A 7,095-nucleotide genomic window follows, 5' to 3' on the forward strand; every position below is an offset into this window, starting at 1 on the left:
ACTGATTGGTGCCTGGCCCAATCACTGTAATTAGCTCCCACCTGCTCCACGCCCTTATAACCTCACTTCCCCTTCCCAGTATTGCCGGATCTTGTTGCCCTTGTGCCTAGAGAAAGCGTGTCCTGTGTTTGCCATAGCAGTGTTTCCAGATCTCCTGCTATCCATATTGACTACGAACCTTGCCACCTGCCCCGACCTTCTGCTACGTCTGACCTTGCCTCTGTCTAGTCCTTCTGTCCCACGCCTTCTCAGCAGTCAGCGAGGTTGAGCCGTTACCGGTGGATACGACCTGGTTGCTACCGCCGCAGCAAGACCATCCCGCTTTGCGGCGGGCTCTGGTGAATACCAGTAGCAGCTTAGACCCGGTCCACCGGTACGGTCCACGCCAGTCCCTCGCTGACACAGAGGATCCACATACAGCCTGCCGAATCCTAACATTCACATTATGGGGGAACACTGCAGGAGAGCCGTACAGAGACTCATGCTGACAGGACTGTAGGAACATATCCCGTACTGGGACATCACAAAAACATTTTCCTCCAGAGTACCCCTTTAAGTGCAAAAAAAAAACGTAAGCAAGCTGACACAAGGCCTACCTGGCCGTGGTTGAGTTCACTGTGTTGCTCCATTTTTGGAATAGGGCTAAATTGAGTTTAAAGGGAACCTGTAGTTATTCTTTAAAGGGGTATTCCAGTAATTTTTTTTATTTCACTATGCTACAGGGGCTGTAAAGTTAGTGTAGTTCATAATATAGTGTCTGTACCTGTGTGTGACGGTTTTCTCACAATTCTTCTGTGAATATCGCCCCCAATATTTATTTTTAATAGCATACAAAATTACTCATGTCTGAGGATTTCCCAGGTTGCAGTGCATCGAGACCTGATATCACTAGTCAGGTGATCAGAGGGAGCTTGTCCTGCTTCAATTTAGCAACAGCTGTAGGTCCCCTGGTTAGAAAACACTGTGTTTCAATGGGTGGGGTGGCTGATGAGTGGGAGGAAGGAAAGTGATCCCAAACTTTCAAGCATGGAACTGTGGGATGTGTAGTTTAGAGAACGAAATCCAACAGGAAATACACAGTTCTGGCAGGTATGTACTAAAATCCCCTTATGGTGGATAACCCCTGTACAGGAAGCTGGACTCCGCTGCATGGGACCCCCCAAGTAACAACCCGCAGAGTAGTCTTCTCTAGTAACTGTTAACATGTCTAAGTGTGGTACTGTTGGATCATACAGAAGACTGTCAATCCAACGGGGGTCAGGGTAGGTGGTATACAGTCAATACGAGTAACAAGCACCAAAGTAGATAGACCAAAATTGAGATTTTGTACTCTGGAGATATCCAGGTCTCAATATCCTCCATCCAGTTCTCTATTCTGTAGAAAAATAGTTTTAAAGTTGTCCGCACAGCATTCTGCTGGTTAATTGTTATTGGGGTGTGCTGTATCCTGAGGTAGCCATGGCACTCAGGGTTCTAGTCATGCCTAGTGACAGCCCAGGAACAACCTGCCATCACACTTCTACTAAAATCATGCCCATGCCTAAAAGCAGCACTATCCCTGGGCATGAAGAAGCGACACTTATGTTACTCTTTATCATGTGTTGCCCCCAGTTATATAGGGTAAAAGCAGGTTCTTTTTAAAGGGGTACTGCAGCCCTAAGACATCTTATCCCCTATCCAAAGTATAGGGGATAAGATATCTGATAGCGGGTGTCCCGCCGCTGGGGGGGGGCCGCAATCTAGCATGCAGCACCCACCTATGAGCACTGAAGGAAGCGTAGGAGGCTCCGAGTCTTATGCCTCCCGACCACGGGGATGGTGTATCGTGACGTCAAGACTCCGCCCCCATGTGACATCACACCCCGCCCCCTCAATGCAAGTCTATGGGAGGGGGCGTGACGGCCGTCACGCCCCCTCTTATAGACTTGCATTGAGGGGGCGGGGTGTTATGTCACAATACTCTGTCCCCGTGGTCGGGAGGCATAAGACAGTGGTCACAGGTGGGTGCTGCATGCTAGATTGTGGGGGCCCCCAGCAGTGGGACTCCCGCGATCAGACATCTTATCCCCTATCCTTTAGATAAGGGATAAGATGTCTTAGGGCCGGAGTACCCCTTTAAGAGACAACCTAACTTTGTAAAATATATCAAAGACCAGAGATTCAGTAACCACAACATAGGGGCATTCAATGCATCTAGAGATAAGGATGTTACTCAGAAGTTTTGTTCAGGGGGTGTAGCCAGAGGGTGGGTGCCCCCTACTGGCACCAACCACCTAAAGCACATACTGGTGAGTCATGTGCCTCAGGTTCTAGGTGCCAGTGGGGGCATCAACAAACAACTTTGCCTCAGTCAGGGTGTAAAGATGCACAACTAGGGCAATAATCCGGATGTTTGCTCATGGTAAAGGAGGAAGAAGAACGAACTGATCATGAAAGACTTTGCACTATTTTAGATAACCGGCCAGTTAGCTCTCCAAGGTTACATATAATTTACATTGTCTATTCTAAATATTCATATTGGGGGAGATTTATCAAAACCTGTACAGAGGAAAAGTTCCTGAGTTGCCCATAGCAACCAATCAGATCGCTTCTTTCATTTTTCAGAGGCCTTTTCAAAAATGAAAGCAGTGATCTGATTGGTTGCTATGGGCAACTCAGCAACTTTTCCTCTGGACAGGTTTTGATGAATCTCCCCCCTTGGCCTTACAGGCACTCAGTCATTATGTGACCATCTAATCTCTGTCACCCTGTAAGCTTCACAGGTCCTCCTGGTGGCTCTTTGCAAACAGTATAATCCTGCGCTTATAACACAGAAATGTTTATTCTTCCCAAACTGGTTGTTAAAGGGGTACTCCGCCCCTAGACATCTTATCCCCTATCCAAAGGATAGGGGATAAGATGTCTGATCGCAGGGGTCCCACCACTGAGGACACATGTAATCTCCCTGCTACACCCGGCATTCGTCTAGAGCATTGGGTGCAGCGCCGGAGGCTCATGATGTCATGTCCTGATTGTCCTGCAGGGCTATCCTACTGCCCCTATCCCGATTCAGCAGCTCGCCCTGTCGGCCGGGCCAGCCATGCGAGAGCCTGGAGCGGGACGGGAGGCAGAGACTAAAGCCCCTCCTGTCCTGTAGCATGGTGGAGCGGGAGCTGTCAGCTGTTCCGCTCCACCATTCTCTCACGTTGCTCCTTTGACGCAGTGTGAGCCGCGGGGATCCCATCCACGGCAGGCCGGCGCGATGACGTCACACCATCCTGCCGGCGCCCGGAGATCACGTCACCGTGGTTCACACTGCAAGAACGGAGCAGCGTGTGAGAAAGGTGAGAGCTGCTCGAGCACTATGGTACAGGGGAATTATTAAAACAGAGGGGGGGCACAGGACAGGGGGTATTATATGTGGGGGGCACAGGACAGGGGATATTATATGTGGGGGCACAGGACAGGGGGTATTATATGTGAGGGGCACATGACAGGGCCCTCCCCTGTCATGTGCCCATATAATGCCCCCCTGACATGTGCCCCTGACTTATAATGCCCCCTGTCATGTGCCCCTCACAAATAATGCCCCCCTGACATCTTCCCCTCACTTATAATAACCCCTGTCCTGTCCTCCTCACATATAATGCCCCATGTCCTGTGCCCCTCACGTATAATGCCCCCTGAGGAGGCAGGACAGGGGGCATTATATGTGAGGGGAACATGACTGGGGCATTATATAGGAGGGGCACAGGACATAGGGCTTTATATGTGGGGGGCACAGGACAGGGGGCATTATATGTAATGGACAGATAACAGGGGTTATTATAAGTGAGGGGCACATGTCGGGGGGGGGGCATTATATGTGGGGGGCACAGGACAGGGGGTATTATATATGAGGGACACATGATAGGGGGGCATTATATGTGAGGGGCACATGACAGGCCCCCCCCCTGTCATGTTCCCATATAATGCCCCCCTGACATGTGCCCCTGACTTATAATGCCCCCCTGTCATGTGCCCCTCACGTATAATGCCCCCTGACATGTGCCCCTCACTTATAATAGCCTCTGTCCTGTGCCCCTCACATATAATGCCCTCTGTGGGGAGGGAGGGGGGGGAGCTCCATGTCTATTTTGCTTGAGGCCCCCAAATTCCTTCAAATGGCCCTGGTGGTAGCAGTATGTGGAAGGTTACAGTACACTTAAAGGGGTACTCCGCTGCTAGACATCTTATCCCCTATCCAAAGGGGGGTCCCACTGCTGGGGCCCCCATGATCTTCCACAACACCCAGCATTCTAAACAAACGCCAGTTTCTGTGACAGTGGTGGTGACGTCACAGCCACAGCCCCTCATAAAGTCACCCCACGCTTCCTCCATTCATGTCTATGGAAGGGGGCAAGTCGGCCGACACGCCCCCTGCCCTAGACATGCATGGAAGGGGCGTGGTGTGACGTCACGAGGGGGCCGTGGCTGTGACGTCACCACCACTGTCACAGAACCTGGCATTTGTGGCACTAATCTTAGGGGAAATACTGTTTTGAGATTGAACCGAAATGTCACAGCAACACACGGTGTAGCTTGGGTGGCCACCTGGCCGGTATTTTGGCCACACTGCCGGTATTTTTATATGAAAAATACCGGCAATGCAATGGCCGCTATATATCCAACCAATCCTCCAACTCTCGGAATGTTGCACCATAACCTGTACCAGTGTTTCCCAACCAGAGCGCCTCCAGCTGTTGCAAAACTACAACTCCCAGCATTCTCGGACAGACGTTTTGCAACAGCTGGAGGCACCACTGGTTAGGACACACTGACCTATACTATATACTGCTATAGATAATCCAACGTGCTGGGAGTTGTTTTCATTTCGGGCAGCTGCTGAGCCACAGGCTGTATCAGGGCATGCTGGGGGTTGTAGTTAGTAACTTACTGTAACTCCAGAATCTAATTTAAAAAAATTGAACAAAAAGTCCCATCAAAACAAAAATGGAACTGTTAAAAACTACAGATCGGAGCACAAAAAATGAGGCCCGTATAAGGAGAAATAATAAAGTTATAGGGGTCAGAATAGGACAAAATTTCTCCTGCATATGTGTATCCTGTGATGTCACGCGTATATAATTAACTATGCATATCAGCATGGCCGGTATTTTGTTTGCAAGAAAGGTTGCAACTCTAGGTGTGGCTGATGCAGAGTTAAAGGGGTATTCCATGAAAATACCAGAAAGTTAAACAGATTTGTAAATGACTTCTAATAAAAAATCTTAATCCTTCCAGTACTTATCAGCTGCTGAAGTTGAGTTGTTCTTTTCAGTCTGACAACAGTGCCGTTTCAGGAACTGTCCAGAGTAGCAGCAAATCCCCATAGCAAACCTATCCTGCTCTGGACAGTTCCTGAGACAGACAGGGGTGTCAGCAGAGAGCACTGTGGTCAGACAGAAAAGAACAACTCAACTTCAGCAGCTGATAAGTACTGGTAGGATGAAGATTTTTTTTATAGAAGTAATTTACAAATCTGTCAAACTTTCTGGAGTCAGTTGGTATGAAAAAAAAAAAAGTATCTTCATGGAATACCCCTTTAACCCATGAAAGTCAGTAAGTGTTCTGACATAGATCCTGAGACGTTTATGGACCTGAGATAACAAGACTATTTGTCTCCTGGCAGTAAAGAAAGGTCTGAGCCCGACTGAAAGTCCACTAAGGCTTTTGATTGGTAAGTTTATTGACTAAATATCACAACTAAATACTACTGTCTCAGGCTAGAAGAAGTGACGCTGGTCCTCATCTCGTGATGCCGGTCTCATCTAAGATCCGAGCTTGGTCCTACACATTCCTGGGTAGGCCTCAACAACTAACTTGTGACTCTGCTCTTGTGCTTTCTCTGTACTATCTACCATACTCTTCCATACAGTTTGTGGTGCTGTTATATTCAGGGGTACAGTTTGTGGTGCTGTTATATTCAGGGGTACAGTTTGTGGTGCTGTTATATTCAGGGGTACAGTTTGTGGTGCTGTTATATTCAGGGGTACAGTTTGTGGTGCTGTTATATTCAGGGGTACAGTTTGTGGCTCTGTTATATTCAGGGGTACAGTTTGTGGTGCTGTTATATTCAGGGGTACAGTTTGTGGCGCTGTTATATTCAGGGGTACAGTTTGTGGCTCTGTTATATTCAGGGGTACAGTTTGTGGCGCTGTTATATTCAGGGGTACAGTTTGTGGCGCTGTTATATTCAGGGGTACAGTTTATGGTGCTGTTATATTCAGGGGTACAGTTTGTGGCGCTGTTATATTCAGGGGTACAGTTTGTGGTGCTGTTATATTCAGGGGTACAGTTTGTGGTGCTGTTATATTCAGGGGTACAGTTTGTGGTGTGGTTATATTCAGGGGTACAGTTTGTGGCTCTGTTACATTCAGGGGTACAGTTTGTGGCTCTGTTATATTCAGGGGTACAGTTTGTGGCTCTGTTATATTCAGGGGTACAGTTTGTGGCTCTGTTATATTCAGGTGTACAGTTTATGGCGCTGTTATATTCAGGGGTACAGTTTGTGGTGCTGTTATATTCAGGGGTACAGTTTGTGGTGCTGTTATATTCAGGGGTACAGTTTGTGGTGTGGTTATATTCAGGGGTACAGTTTGTGGCGCTGTTATATTCAGGGGTACAGTTTGTGGCTCTGTTATATTCAGGGGTACAGTTTGTGGTGTGGTTATATTCAGGGGTACAGTTTGTGGCTCTGTTACATTCAGGGGTACAGTTTGTGGTGTGGTTATATTCAGGGGTACAGTTTGTGGCGCTGTTATATTCAGGGGTACAGTTTGTGGCTCTGTTATATTCAGGGGTACAGTTTGTGGTGTGGTTATATTCAGGGGTACAGTTTGTGGCTCTGTTACATTCAGGGGTACAGTTTGTGGTGTGGTTATATTCAGGGGTACAGTTTGTGGTGCTGTTATATTCAGGAGTACAGTTTGTGGTGCTGTTATATTCAGGGGTACAGTTTGTGGCTCTGTTATATTCAGGGGTACAGTTTGTGGTGCTGTTATATTCAGGGGTACAGTTTGTGGTGTGGTTATATTCAGGGGTACAGTTTGTGGCGCTGTTCTATTCAGGGGTACA

General features: G+C 48.0%; 1 protein-coding gene across 1 annotated transcript in view; it reads right to left on the bottom strand.

Moving 5' to 3' along the window:
* Positions 1–793, bottom strand: part of LOC130295910 (SH2 domain-containing adapter protein D-like) — a 69,868-nt gene extending 69,075 nt beyond the window's left edge. The window contains exons 1-2 of the mRNA XM_056547234.1: positions 764–793; positions 597–642 (exon numbers count right to left, since the gene is read on the bottom strand). The gene's annotated coding sequence lies outside the window, so the exon portion shown is untranslated. The remainder of the gene's footprint in view (positions 1–596; positions 643–763) is intronic.
* Positions 794–7,095: the final 6,302 nt, after the last annotated feature.

The sequence above is a fragment of the Hyla sarda genome, chromosome 11, assembly GCF_029499605.1.
Source record: "Hyla sarda isolate aHylSar1 chromosome 11, aHylSar1.hap1, whole genome shotgun sequence".
In the NCBI taxonomy this organism is placed as follows: domain Eukaryota; kingdom Metazoa; phylum Chordata; class Amphibia; order Anura; family Hylidae; genus Hyla; species Hyla sarda.